This window comes from Taudactylus pleione, unplaced genomic scaffold (genome assembly GCF_031769625.1).
Source record: "Taudactylus pleione unplaced genomic scaffold, aTauple2 ptg000108l, whole genome shotgun sequence".
Taxonomy (NCBI): domain Eukaryota; kingdom Metazoa; phylum Chordata; class Amphibia; order Anura; family Myobatrachidae; genus Taudactylus; species Taudactylus pleione.
In genome coordinates, this window is record NW_028284510.1 from 3,313,255 (window position 1) to 3,328,600 (window position 15,346).

The 15,346-nt window shown below is 36.8% G+C and overlaps 1 pseudogene; it reads right to left on the reverse strand.

The window, feature by feature from the left end:
- The window catches only part of LOC148525455 (formyl peptide receptor-related sequence 1-like), a 29,347-nt pseudogene that overhangs the window by 12,946 nt on the left and 1,055 nt on the right, over positions 1-15,346 (reverse strand).

The window sequence follows — 15,346 nt, forward strand, 5'->3', positions numbered from 1 at the left end:
CCAATTACAGACAAAGAAACAAGAGTTATCCAATAGTGAGGCACACGAAAACTACCAAAAATATATACAAATTCTAACATCTAGTTTATATACCTTAAATTTAGATGTATACTAGGATAAATATATGAAGTATGGAAGATGAATAAAAAAAAGGAAATCTCAGATGTTCAAAAGAGAAATGCAAGCAATAGCCCCCAACTTTATTAATTTTAAATGTATATATATTTTTTCAATCGTTGAACTATTTCTAAAATGTTAATAATTTCTTTTTTAAAACATGTACACATTATCCTCATTAATTAAATGCAATAAATAAAGATTATAATTGTTATTTTCATGTTAAAAGCAATTGGATAGTCAAAGTTTTTCTTTGTCTGCAGTTGAGAATGACAGTGTAGTTATCAGTGGTAGCACCCTATAGAATTAAGATCAATAATCAGTGGTATGAACTGTATATAATATAATATTTACACAAAATAAAAATCCATTATGTGAACATACAGAAATGTATAGATGTGGAAAGTGGATGTGTTAACACTTATTTTCCTTTAAGATTTGGCCAGTGATTGCAAAACATTCTATTTACACATATTTTTACAAAAAAATGTATTACATTTTTGTGATACTTATAGTTAAATAAGTATAATTTATTTAGTAGCCCAATACATTAAATTGAATTTAAAACTATTGTGTTTATAGTATTTGTCAAAAACTGATAAATATACTTTGTTGTCCAGTTTGAACCAGTTTTTTTTAGATAATGTAGATGGCTGTCATATAATACAGTATATTTATACAATTTTAAAGTACGTATAGTACATACTTACTATTCACTTTCGATAGTTTCCTGTTTGATCTTTCTTTATTGGCAATTGTACAACGTCTGTTCCAATTTGTTTGATTCTTTAATTATATGTAGTTTCTGTTTCAGTAAATATCAGCTGTTAGAGCCCTGCAAAAACTGAAGTTAAAAGAAAATAAATACAGAGAAATGTGTTTAATTACATTTAGGTAGACACGCTGAGTAATTGCTGGCTCATACATTTTCATAAATAATAATAATAATAATAATAATAATAATAATAATAATAATAATAATAATAATAATAATAATAATATACTAATTACAGACTAATAATAAGAAGAATAATAAGAATAAGAATAATAAGAAGAATTAAAAGAAAAGTTTGAATCAGATATTACCAGTAATATAAGGCTGTTGAAAGCATCTGTTCTCTTAGTAATTCCAGATTTATTGTGGCTTAAAGGTCATTATCTTGCTTTTTATCAGCATCCTCTCTATATATTATTGATGATAATGGCTAAGTTGGCCAAATAGGCCAGATAGTAGAAGAGAGAAAATGTTTAAATCACTTCAGTACTAATGTTTTTTTGTTTGTATCAAGCAATTAAAAGTGACTAAGATAATAAAGTTGGACCAAGTTGTCCAAATGTCAAGATGACAATTAAAATAAAATCTACTGCATAATTGCATAAAAATATAATTGTGATAAGTATACTACTAAAATAAGGTAAAGGTTTAGGTCATCTTTACTTGAACAGTAAATTACAAAACAGGTAAGTCATCTATTTAACATTAATTTATAAAAAATAGAATTACCTGTAGTTGATTAAGATATCTGAAACATTAAGTATTTGTCTTTACTACAAATATAGTATTGTCCATATGAAGCTTTCTATTCCATTATTTATTTAGTTCACCTAGAAATGAGCTTTTATGCCAACAGATGATAACTGATGAGTGCACAATCAGAGTTGGTGCAAAATAAGTCCCTTACAAAGTAAGCAGAGCCCTTAGATCTGCCACCTCTTTATCCCACTATCTATCTATCTATCTATCTATCTATCTATCTATCTATCTATCTATCTATCTATCTATCTATCTATCTATCTATCTATCTATCTATCTATCTATCTATCTATCGCAGAGTCCTCCCCTTAGCTTACAGGACACAATAATTCTATTCTTCACAAACATGTGCAGGTGTTTGAGCAGAAAAAAATTGGATTGGCATAAAGCTGAGTGCACTTGCATAAATCAAACTGTGCTTTAAGAACATAGGTGATTTTGTGCTGTGATTTGGCATTTTTGTAAATCACCCCAAGAGCTTCTGACAGCTTAGTTAGCAGACATGCTTTGCAGAAATAAAACATACATAGTAGTAACAGGAACAGTGATGTCACAGTAGTTTAAAATAAATGACTTTAGTTACAGCTTTTTGACCTGTATTAGATCCTGTTAGGACACTCTATTAAGGATATGAGGGGAGATTCCATGGTCAGTTTTGTAGTGTGGATCATTAACATTGAACAATGGGGCTAATTCAGAGATGTGAGATAACCTGATGGTTAGTGCATATCTCCGATTGTGCCTTCTCTGCACAGGCACATGACCTGTACTGCACATGTGCAGAATGGAGCTGTGATCCCACATACAGAGTGGCAGCAGATGATTGATAGTCTGCTGCTGTTTCTGTGCAGGGAGGGGGCAGTGACGGCCTCCATTTCCCAATTGGAGATGTGTTACTGCTGTAAAGAGGGGGAAGAGGCCAGGTTCTCTGTCAGCTCACAGAGATTACCTGGCCTCTTTTGTGCATCAGCGTTGGCTGGCTAGAGTGACCCTATGGTCACTTAGATGGCCGAGGATCACGCAGATGTTTCTATGCTGAGTCCATGGATACAGTTCGGATCAGTAATGCATGCAAAACGCATAATGCCTCCTGCTGCATTACAATAACAGAGCAATTGCAGCTGGTACCATGTTAGTAGGAGTGAAAGCATCTCCGACTGAGGCTGAATCACCTCCAAAGTTTTTTTATTTTCGTGAAAGCAAATAAAATTTTGTTAAAATTTGGTTTAACATAATTGTGATTTAACATAAGATTCCTAGTAATATGATAATGTTGAGCGAATCAGGTTGAAGCTCAAATTCATATGAATTCCAGAACTTAGACTAATCAGTAAGCACACAATATAGAGGACCTAAGCGCCTCAGATCCTAGAAACAACAAATGGGTATTTTTTTCCACTCCTCAAGTGGAGACCCCTTCAGTACTTATTATGTCTATATGAACTGTAATGGGTCTGTTCAGGAGGGGTCTGAGCCAATCAAAATAAGACTTACATATGCAACAATCCTCTATATGTGCATAAAGGTTTCTTTTATGTGGTACAAGTTGTCTGAAGTCTTCAACTTAGATTATACTTCTGTTATTGTCAATCACAAATAAAACAACTCACATTTATAAGTAGCCCTATGGGTACAAAAAGGTTTATTTTCTTCCTCCTCCACACATACTGTATCTTTTACTATGTGTCAGGAAAAATCACTTCTTTCACTTTTATCCCCAAATGAAAACACACTTACATTTATATTCTGGCAGCAATTCACATAAAGGTTTATTTTCAGGCAATCAATCTCCTATCAGAGGTCATGCTGTGTTCAAACCTTTTTTCTCTCACTCACACAATGCATCGGCACGTAAAAAAAATATAAAAAGGCTTCTAATCATGCAGCATTCATAAAAGATAGTTTTAATTGGCTCTAAACATGAGCCTAATATAAAATACATAAAAAAATAACAAGGCGTAAGCTTAAATCTAAAAAGAAAGCCTTGTACCCAGCAGGTGAGAGCAGGGAAGAAAACTCCAGGTGGCTCCATACAGAGGTCCTAATAAATAAGGCAGTTGTAATTCTCGTGGTTGCCCTGCACTCCTGCACTCCTTTTCAGCGGTCCTGCAGTCTTTCACTATAACATCCACGCTTATAGGAGATCTCTGTCTCCTTTGTCAAGACCTTGACAAATGAGATGATCTTGAAACTGGAGATGGAGATCTCCTATATGCGTGGATATTATAGTGAGAGACTGCCAGGCCGTTGAGAAGGAGTGCAGGAGTGCAGGGCAACCACGAGGATTACACCTGTCTAATGTATTAGGACCTCTGTGTGGAGCCACATGACACATAGTGAAATATTTGTGTGGAGGAGAAAGAAAAGTCACCTTTATGTACCCATAGGGTGACATATAAATGTGAGTCATTTTATTTGTGATTGACTAAGTATAATCTAAGTTGAAGACTTCAGACAACTTGTACCACATAAAAGAAACCTTTATGCACATATAGGGGATGGTTGCATATGTAAGTTTTATTTTGATTGCCCCAGACCCCTCCTGAACGGGACCAAATACAGTCCATACAGACATCATAAGTGCTGAGGAGTGGCAAGAAATACCCATTTGTTGTTTCTATGATCTGAGGTGCGTAGGTCCTCTGTATTGTGTTTTTATATGTTAAAAGGAAGTTGGTGTAGTCCTATAGAGCAACAAGCTGCCATATCAGATCAAACTGAGCGCAAGGATCAAATTCTATTTAGTTTTAATTAGACCAAACAGTGTTAAATAAAAGAGCCAATCACCATTAACAGTGACCACCACATGATTATTAGAGATTTACAAAGTTTAAGTGATTCTATACCCAGTTAATAAATGTAAAAATGTGTAATAAATTCCCAAACTTGATGGGTCTGATTCAGGTAGTATGGATCGCAATTGTGATAGCCGCTGCAAATTCACAATAAATGCAAATGCTAAACCATGCTAATGCTTACCATAGCTCAGCCGGCATAAAAACGCCCACTGCTGCCTTCTCACATCTGTCCAATGTCGCTCTTCTGCGTAAACATTGGTGTCATCAATGCACCTCGACCAATCACACAGCATTTACAGCAGGTCTGATGAGAAGCAGAGACTGCATGGCTCTTTGCATGCAGAGGGCTCTTGTGCTGCATATGCAATCGCAGTGGCTAATTTATGCACGCCTAAGAAATGACATTAAAATGAACAGGTGTGACAGCGTTCTTCCAACCACCCACCTTTCACCACCCTCAAATTCTGACAGTCTGTTACTCACTCTGTGATGGATAGCTCAGTGTATCCATAATCGCAGTGTAATCGCTGTGCACACATAGTGTGGCTTATAAGCATGCATGATAGCAAACAATCTCTCAATCTACATCTATAGTTGCTCTTGTGATCGGTACTGAATGCGGCCCAATATGTGATACGTTTTTTAAACCAAATTCAAGCAAGATTAAAGGGTTTTGACCATCTTATAGTTAGTTTAAATATGTTTGAGCTTTTGAACATGTTCATGTTGAATGACTAACCTGCATATGTGAAGCTTTGGGATTTTGCTTCTATGGGCAGGGCCAGTGCAAGGTTTCAGGGTGCCCTAGGCAAAGGTTCACAATGCCGCCCCTGTTTTCCCCCAAACCCTACATCCAGCTTACAGACACATACACAGTCCGCTAATAATATTCACATGACCCAAATTAAAGGGATGATTTCCCCTGCAGTTCCCAAAAGTAGCAATGATCTCGTAGTGCCCCCAATAGTAATGCTCCCTGCAGTGGCCCAGTACTGTAGAGCCCCCTGGATGTACTGCTTCCAAAAGTGCCCCCATATGATCCCCCTGTAGTGCCCCCTGTAGTAAGCACCCCCCCATGCACACACATACACACAGAAAAAATACTTACCTTAAACCCCGCTCCAGTGCCTGCTGCCATCCGTCCCCGGTGCCCGCTCCTCAGAACTATGGGAGTGACATCAAGAAGTCACTCCCATAATGCACTGTGGGACCCGGAAGCTGGAGCTCAGGAGTGAGCTCCATCCTCCGGCTACCACTGGCACTGGGGGTGGAGAGAAGGAGCCGGGGGCCCACTGGTAACACAATCTCAGTGGGCACCTGGCAAATGGAGGGTGCAGGGGCTACGATCGCTGGGCAGGCGGGCCCCATAGCAACTGCACCCCCTGCACCCTCCGTAAGCTTGCCTAGTGGTAGCGCCTGCCCTGTTTATGGGGAACACACTGAGAGGCATCACTGCAATACTCTCAGAGATGGTAACCACGGTATCCGCTGAGGTGTTCACCACATGCACAAATGCCAAAGGTACAGCTTAGTACACTAAGTGTGGGATTTCAGTAGTGTTCCACAAGGTACACACATGAGTTGGCACTATTTGTAAAGCGTAGAGCATGCACTAGGGTATAGAGAGGTGTTTCCCCTCTTGGACTGTGCTTAGTTTAATGAGATACTTGTACTGGCACTGTGTGTGGACAGCACATAGCATGCAATGATAGGCATGGATGTTTTAGCACTGTGGACAGCACATAGCATGTTTCAAAAGGGAATCGGTATGAAAAACCGTAAGTAATGAAGCCGACAATTTCGAGGCCGTCACCAATAACCCTACTTTATTGAAATACCGATATGTAGAAAGCTTAAGTGGACACAATCCCGTAATATACAATACCGAAATATAGTTTACCGACTGACTTGCATGACCGAAAGTATCTATATTTTAAAAATATAATACCGGTAGTATATTATGCCGACACCATTGTTATTCATATTCATCATAATGCCGTCAAGAATAAAATATCACAAATTTGTTATCCCGGCAATGCTAAAATTCCGAAAATAACGTAAAGCCTACAATGCAAATATCGACAATTTCAATACCTATAGGGACTGACTGTAGACAATAAAAATCCCGGACACTGAAAACACAGACCTCATAATACCAATTTATTTGAAATCCCGAGACATTTAATTGGCGACAATATTAATCTCGACAGCGCTAAAAGAGATACCGACATCAGTAATTCAGACCCATGAATATGCCGACAACAATTATACCGACAGCCCTCACAAAGATACCGACAATTGTAATATCGACAGCGCTACAAGAGATACCGACATCAGTAATTCAGACCCATGAATATGCCGACAACAATTATACCGACAGTCCTCACAAAGATACCGACTGTATTAAATCCGACAGTGCACACAAATATACCGATTTATGTAATCCCGAAACATTTAATTGCCGACAATTGTCATAACTTTGATACCTGTGATTCTTCCATCACTTAAAAATATATATATTTATATATCTAAAATATTTATTAATTTATTTTAAAAAGCCATCATTTAGCTTTTTTGTCACATCAATCAGCATTTTAGCATGTGTGTTTTTTTAAACCAATTTTTTTTTTAATTATTATTTTTATTATTATACTTACTTTTAAAGCCGTCCACTCTATTCTCAAATAGACGCCTTATGTCCTTGCTTGTTTCTAGACGTTCTAAATTTGACAACTACTCTTTAAGAAATAAAATTATTAAAATGTATACGTTATTCACATCGATAACCTTTCTTTACTTAAATATAATAAAATTAAACATTTACTGTATTGTAACTTTTCCATTTAAATAAACATTGTTTTCAGATCTTTCCTGTCTATCTAAATTCGTGTTATGTGCTATATTTTTTTAAAAATGAAAAAAAGGTAATGTTTCAATAAGTAAGGATATAAACTTTGCATTACATATAGTAAATTAATTGTATTAAATATTGTATTCAAAATATTGAAGTTATATATGTTATACTGAATCTTTTATACTTAGACAGACCTTGACATGTATTTTACTTAAATAGTTGTCTATAAACCTGTCTATAAATAGCAGTTAACTCAATATTTTTTTCTACGCTTTTTACATTTATTTTGGAAAGCGTGCCAAATATTGCTAATAGTTCGACGCCTTGTTTTGGAAACCTCCTAACTTCACCCCTTTCTCTTTACCACCCGCACCACCAAGAAATACAAAATCCAATTGCACCTCCATGCACACATACTATCCTCTGCTCAATCATCCTGTACTTGGTTTATACTGGAACCATTTTTTTTTTATTAATATAAATGCAAGGTCATCACATGTATATTGTGCTGGGCTACCCGACTGGCGTCTTATAGTCCACGACCACAAAGACGTCCTATTTTTTTAGCCGCATTAACACACTTATCAACCTGTGTGGCTATTTGGAAAGACATTCACATACTTTTCAATAGAATGTATGTTTTATGATATCAAATACCCACCTGTCTTTAATCAGAAATCACTCCCTGACTTATTTTACTATTCATTTTCGGCCCGAGACATCAATATGAACCTGACTATAGATAGATTTAATGACATTAGCAATCAATTTCAAGCAGCAACTGGATTACAGTGCTGTCTGTAACTTGAGATCAACCTGTTCTTCCAATCCTATTGGTCAGATTTTTGCTATAAAGATGAAATTCCACATCTTTCTGGATAATTTATCCATGAAAACTGGAGACTTTACACCTTCTTTGAAAATCTTATTGGAGAACACCGTCATAGTGCTAAATAGCCAACTTTTTTGTTTCATTTTTTGGAGCATTTTTTTGTTTATTTTTATTATTTGTTCAATATATATTTTCTAAAAGATTTTTTTTCTCGGATCATCTATTTTGGATTGAAAATGGCCCAACAACAAGATCAACTGCCAGCTTGCAAACTCGTGCCTTCACAGAAAGGAGGGAAGCTGTTGAACATACAATGATTTTTATTTGCAAAAAACAAACAGCGAGGAGATGTTTGTTACTGGAATTGTGTAGAAAAAAAAAGTGGATATTGTACCTCCTGCGCCAGCACGCTTGAATTTGATACACCTGTCTTGCGTTACCACGGAGAACATAGCCATCCTCCTCGTGCAGAGCTGACTGATATTGCTTTTGCCAGAGCAGCTATAAAAGAGCGGGCCAAACGGACAGCTGAACCACCTGTACAAATAATTCATTCAGTCACCTCGGAGATGCCAACAACAAGTGCGGCATCAATGCCAAATCGGAATGCACTCAGACAAGTTGTAAAGAGAGCTCGAAGAGCGGAGTTACCTGCAGAACCCAAGACATTTGCAGATTTAAACGTCCCTGAAAATTTAAGGGAAATTGACGGAGAGCTATTCCTTGTGAATGACAATTCTTTTGGAGCAAACCGTATTTTACTGTTTACGACACTGGAAAATATTCGCAAACTACAAGAAGCATCATACTGGATAATGGATGGTACATTTAAAACTTGTCCCACCCTGTTCTGTCAATTATATACCATACATGCTATGGTTGGGACTGATCCATCTACCCAGCAATTTCTACCCCTTGTTTTTGGACTATTATCCAGTAAAAGTCAGGAAATGTATCGTCAATTTTTTTTGGATCTAATTTTTTATGCAGATGAAAATGACATCCCACTAGCTCCTCAGTATATTTTGACAGATTTTGAGCTGGCGTCAATAAATGCATGCAAATCTGAATTTTCTAGCAGTGTTCATAAATGCTGCTTATTCCACTTGTCCCAAAACATATGGAAAAATATTCAGAGTGCCGGTCTATCTGAACAATATGGACTTGACCCGGATTTTGCAAAACAAATGAGACAATTACAAGCCCTTTCATTTTTACCCGAAACAGAGATACCTGACGCTTTCAATGTTGTAAAAACTAACATGCCTCCTAATGCTGGCCCAGTTCTTCAATATTTCGAGGAAAATTATGTTTTGGGTAAACTTCGCCCTGGTAGAAGAGGTGGTAGAATTCCCCCTCTGTTCCCTCCGTCAATTTGGTCAGTAGCTGAAAATAATGAAATGGGGATTCCAAGAACACAAAATAAGTTGGAGGCATGGCATCGAAGATGGAACACCATAATTGGCCAAAGAAAATTGGGAACATACCATTTAATAACACACATTATCACAGAGCAACGAAATAACAAAATCCAATTTGAAAAAGTGATTGCAAATATTGCCAGAACCCCGCCTAGACAATCAACAGAAAACAAAGAAAGGGCTTTGATGGCATGCATCCGCAATAGAGAGTCTGTGGACACTCACTTTTTTGCAAGGCATTGCTCATCATTTCAAATATTTTTTTTTCCCCTGACTTTTACAAAAAACAGAAAACAAACAATATACTTCTTCAATTGATACGTTTTAATTTTCTTGAACAATACCTTTGGAGTTTGTTAACCTCATTTTTGGTTCTGATTTTTTTCAATTATAATGTAAAAAAAAAAAAAAATTGACTACGTTCAAACCACAGTTTTTGAGTGGAGTTACATTTTTATTTAAATTGGAATGAAGGATCGTTCAAGGACGACTTTGCAAGTCAACAGAGGTAATTATGCAAAATCTGTTTTATTTTATGTTTTTTCTAAAACCATTTATTGAACGTAAAATATATATAATGTGTTAGATTATGATGTAATATTTTGATCGCTACAAATCCTATTCTCATCTGTTTGTATCTAGTCTACAGTACATAAATATAAGATTAACGTTATGTAAATACGAGATCAATGGACGTATGTCCGCAGTTCTTAATAATGACAGTTACATACCTCCAAGGGATATAACATAGGCGTCTAAATCCAGACGACTATGTTAATCATGACGCCAGGTCCCCGACAGGAATAAATGTAATGCTTATTTTGGTATATATAGATGTTAGGCTCCCAAGGTTGATTATATTTATTCGTTAAAAGTGTGTATTACAAATTCAATGTATGTCACTCCAAACTTTAATTAACTCGGTGTTTGAGCAATAATGTTTTCTCTAGTCTCTTCTTATTAGCGACTTTTCTAAGTATATATCCATAACACCCATTTAACCTCCAGTAAATTAAATTTCATGCTTATGTTGGTAGTCAAACAAGAATGTGCATTGTTTCACCTGAACTTCCAGCATATATATGTCCTGCAATTGAGGGTTGTGCCCCAGGACTGTTTAACCTGTGGCTCTGCTATTCCAGTGAAATTACAAGCACGAGCATGGTCTGTCAAAATTTAATAATAAGGTAAATAAATTATTAGATTAAATAGTTAATAACCGTGTTACAAAATTTTATATGACAAATGTTTAAATCTATTGAATTTCATAATAATTTTAATGGTAAACACACTACTGCTTTTAGAATCCTGAAAACGATGTTATCCACTTTTCAACCGTTAATGCAAATAACAGAGGATGATACAGAGGAGAGAGGACAACCTTACGAATCATCTTTTGACTAAACCAAATAGTGATATTATTCTTTTTCAGTATATTTCAAACTGTTGAGTTATATTTAAAAAAAAAAAAAATAATTTAAAATTTGAGAGGATAAAAACACACCGATGTATTTAAAACACAAAAATCTATATATTTCTTTAGTGGGCTTAGGGTATTTTACATTTAGAAATCCTTAAGTTAGCATACAATCAATTTGCATAATGTTACCACTTACATCACGATATAGGCAAGGATTTCTGCATCTGCATCTATTTGAAAACCATACTTTTATTTTAGAAATAATTTTAGTTTTCACAGGATAGAATTAAGATATTTAGGGCTTCTTTCAGAGGCGGCCATACGGTCTACAACCGCACGGCCGCCTCGATGTTTGTCCAGTGCGCATGCACACGAGGGAGCCGGCTCCTTCGTGCACATGCGTGAGAACCGCTATGACCGACAGCACCGGTCGTAGCGGGTCTCTTTCCAAAGGGGGCGATCTGTGGATGTTGATTGACAGCTTGCCGTTTGGAAGGCGGGCCTTGGAGGTGGCAGCCCAAACGGAGGCATTCCCATGGGAACGCCTGCCGTTTGGGGGAGGCCCCACTGAAATCACTAGTGATGTCAGTGGAGAGCTTCCGGCTCTGACAGAGCCAGAAGCTCTCCGAGGCTTACGACAACTGAGAGCCTACCCTACGGTCTCGTCTTAAGCCCCGATGGTCTTGACCATGGCGACCATAACCCTAATGACCGAAAAAGAGGCGGCCAGTCATGCATCCTCCGACCGCCTCTGAATGAGGGCCTTCGTCCCACACATGTTAATATGGTTAAGCACAACTCATTTATGTTTTGGTTTAGTTTAATGGTTTTCTAATTTTTACACACTGACGTAACTTATTTTTAATTTAAGTTCCCAAAGTGTTATATTTTTTTTTTATGGCTTCAATGTCCAAAAAAAATAATAAATAAAAAAAAAAAAATGGAATGTTTACTAATGTAGATTACATAATTGCTACCCTTTAGTGCAGAACCATAAGCCAAGTAAATATGTGCTAGTTTATGGTTAACAATCAATGAAGTAGGCTCAGCTTTAGCCTTGTTACACACTCACATGGGTCTTCAACCTTGGCTCTCCAGCAGTTGTGCAACTACAGATCCCAGGATGCCCTGCCACAGTTTTATCATGCTGTTGTAAGAAAACGGTGTCAGGGCATGCTTGGATGTTTAGTTCAACAGCAGCTGGAGAGCCAATGTTTGAAGACCCCTGCCCAAGGGGTATACTCAACCACAGTCACGATGTTTTTTCGATATTTTCTATATGTAGTAACAATATTTTTGATTATGTAAAATATGCCAACATTAACCAATTTTTCCTTTCAGAATTAAGCACATGTAGATTTCGATTTTACAAAGCATCATAAAAAATTATTAAGCTATCAAGATTTAATTGAAATGCTATCCTCCTTGTTTGCAGTTTGGATTCTTCGTTGGATTCGTTTATATGGTGATATTGTTCTTTTCTTTTTACTTTACTAATTAATGTTCATAAATTTAACATATGTATTTTTTTCCAAAAAAATAGGGGACAATAAAAGGGAGTGAGAGCATTCGCTAATACATGCAAATGTATGTATTAGAGTGGGTAAATGATGAGAGCTCCCTTTTTTTGGTTACATACAAACATGGGCCTTAAGAGAGCATTCTGAACCCACTTTTTTTTTTTTTATATTTTATTTTATTTCGATAAAAATTATTTGTAATAAATGTATTACAACTTTTTTTTTTATATTAATTTCAGTACGGTTAATTTTAAAGAATACATAATTAATAAACTATTGACAATTGAGGTGCTATCTTCTACATGGAAAACACTGGTGAGTATTTATAATTTTGTATAATTTGGTCTGTCCATGGAAAAACTAGGATGTGTGTCCAAAACTCAAACCTGTAATTTTATCTAACAGATTGAATTGCCAGATAGTATGATAAAATTAAATATGGGGTTAACACTATATTTAATATCAGCACCATACCCAAATTACCGTGGTGTAATGGCACTGCCCGATAACACAATCAACGGGGGTCCAGGTCCAAACCATTACCAAACCAACTCACTTAGCACAAGACTGAAATAGGTGGAGTTGTTGACACCCCCCAAAGAGTCCCCCCCCCTCCCAAGCATCCCTGGTTATCGGGCCTTGAAGTGGATGCAAGGAGACTATGTCATCTCCAAACACCACTGAAGCTGTACCAATCACCAAGCATGCAGTGCACTGTAGGTCATCTGGACCCGTACAGCACCGTTAACAGCACATGCTTTCAACAGTTACTCCCGTGTAAAAGCCTGCTAATTTCCTGTCTTGCAACTCTCTACCTTTGTGGACCTAGGAGTTTTCATGGTTAATCTTACTCATTGCTGACTTAAAAATACACTGATACAGACACACAGCTAGACACACACACACACGTGCAAGACATAAAATATATTTATGCATTGTGTGTAAGCAATGTAAATAATTTAAAATAATGTCAATAATTAACCAATAATAACAATTAAAATGTTTTATTTAAAGTAAACTTTTTTTTTTTTTATTAAATTCTTCGGCATGCAAGTGTGCCAATACTTTTACAATGTAACTTTTTTTTTAAACTGGGTTTATTCTTCTTTGAAAATTTCTTCACAATTTACTTCCTGTTTTCTTCAAAACTGTAACATTCAAAATCTGAAAAACAAAAAAAATTTGGATTAAAGAATGTCATTAAATCTAGTAAAGGAGGTAGAAAGTAAAAAATATTTCAAAATTGTTAAACATTTCTCAAAAATGTTTAATTTTATTACACTTTAATTTTTTAATTAAAATACTTTCCTATATCCTGTATGTGAAAATGTATTCGTTACATAAACGTAAATAATAATGTAACTATTTGCAGTATAGGCAAAATTAGGTTCCAATGGCTAAACCTAATTCCCAGCGATTCATTGCAAAAGTTTATACCTGTCGCCACCCCTAACCCTTAACCCTGTTTGTGAAACTAACCCTAAGGGCTCTATTTACTACAATCCGCATATTGAATACGGATTGTAGTGTCATATTACCGAGTGAATTCGTATTGCGAATTCATGCAATATCACAGGGTTTACTATAAATACTTTGCAGGGACAGAGCTTGCGATAAAGCTCTGTCCCTGCGGATCCCATCCGCACTGTAGTCGTGGTATTTTTGGAAAATATACCGCGACTAAGAGCCCACGCATGCGCCAACCCACCGTCGCTGCTGCCCCCCACCGACGATAAGCCCTGCCACCCACAATTGCGGACCCCCATGACCACCCCTCCCCCCTGTGACCCCCAACTAACTTCATTACACTTACCTGCATCCTCCTGGCCTCTGCTGATCTTCTCCGGGCTTCCCGATCAGGTGATCTCCCATACTGCACTGGGACATGATCACCTGATGACCGGGCCCCAGTGCACTGTGGGAGACCAGCTGACCAGAGAGGAGACATCACCGGAGGCCAGATCACCGGTCCCTGGATTCAGATAATTAAAAAAATATATTTTTTAAGAAATTTGTTTTAGTTTTTTTACAGCAATCAGCTTGCGGTCTGTTTAGACCACATAGCTGATTACTGGTACCGGCTCCAGCCTCTGCTCCCCCTGTTAGAGCAGAGTGGGAGCCCGTTAACTGGGGGAGAGCCTGGATAACGCGACCTCAAGGTGGCGTTATTATCACAGGGCTTCCCCCGGTATTTTTGGACAATTTATTTTTAGTAACTCTGGTCGGGTCACATTTCCCATTACAATTATGGGAAATGCGATCTGCTTTAATAAAAATAAGTGATACTAGGGGTTGGAGTAGAATTTTACTAATTCTACTCCAATTGCCCTGTAATAACTACAGGTCAAACTAAAATAATGTGAAAAAGGTATGAAAACACCCTTTTTTCACTTTATTTTATTAAATATAATGTTAATAAATACAGCCCTAAGTCCCCAAGTTGAACTCTCAAACTAACGATAGAGGGTTTTTGGTAATGCACCATAAGACCAATGCTAGACTATAGTATTTACAGACCTATTACTAATGCAAAATTTCTAGATGATATTGTTCTATTTGAATGTATATTAAGTAATGTCTCATTTATAATGTTAATATGATGTTTTATAGAATTATTCAAATATCTTTGAGGAAGTATCAGCTGGGCAATATACAGACATCTGAACACCAAACTGAGCTCATCCAGAGTGCACAGATATGTACACTAACCACCACCATTTACCAACCCTAAGCCTGCCTTAATCGCCCCTCACACAGAAATCCCATGTTTTGTGTATAACTGTAATTCAACCATCCCCCCTTCATGTGTCAAATCCTAACCCCCCTTCCTGCACGATAAACCAAACCCAA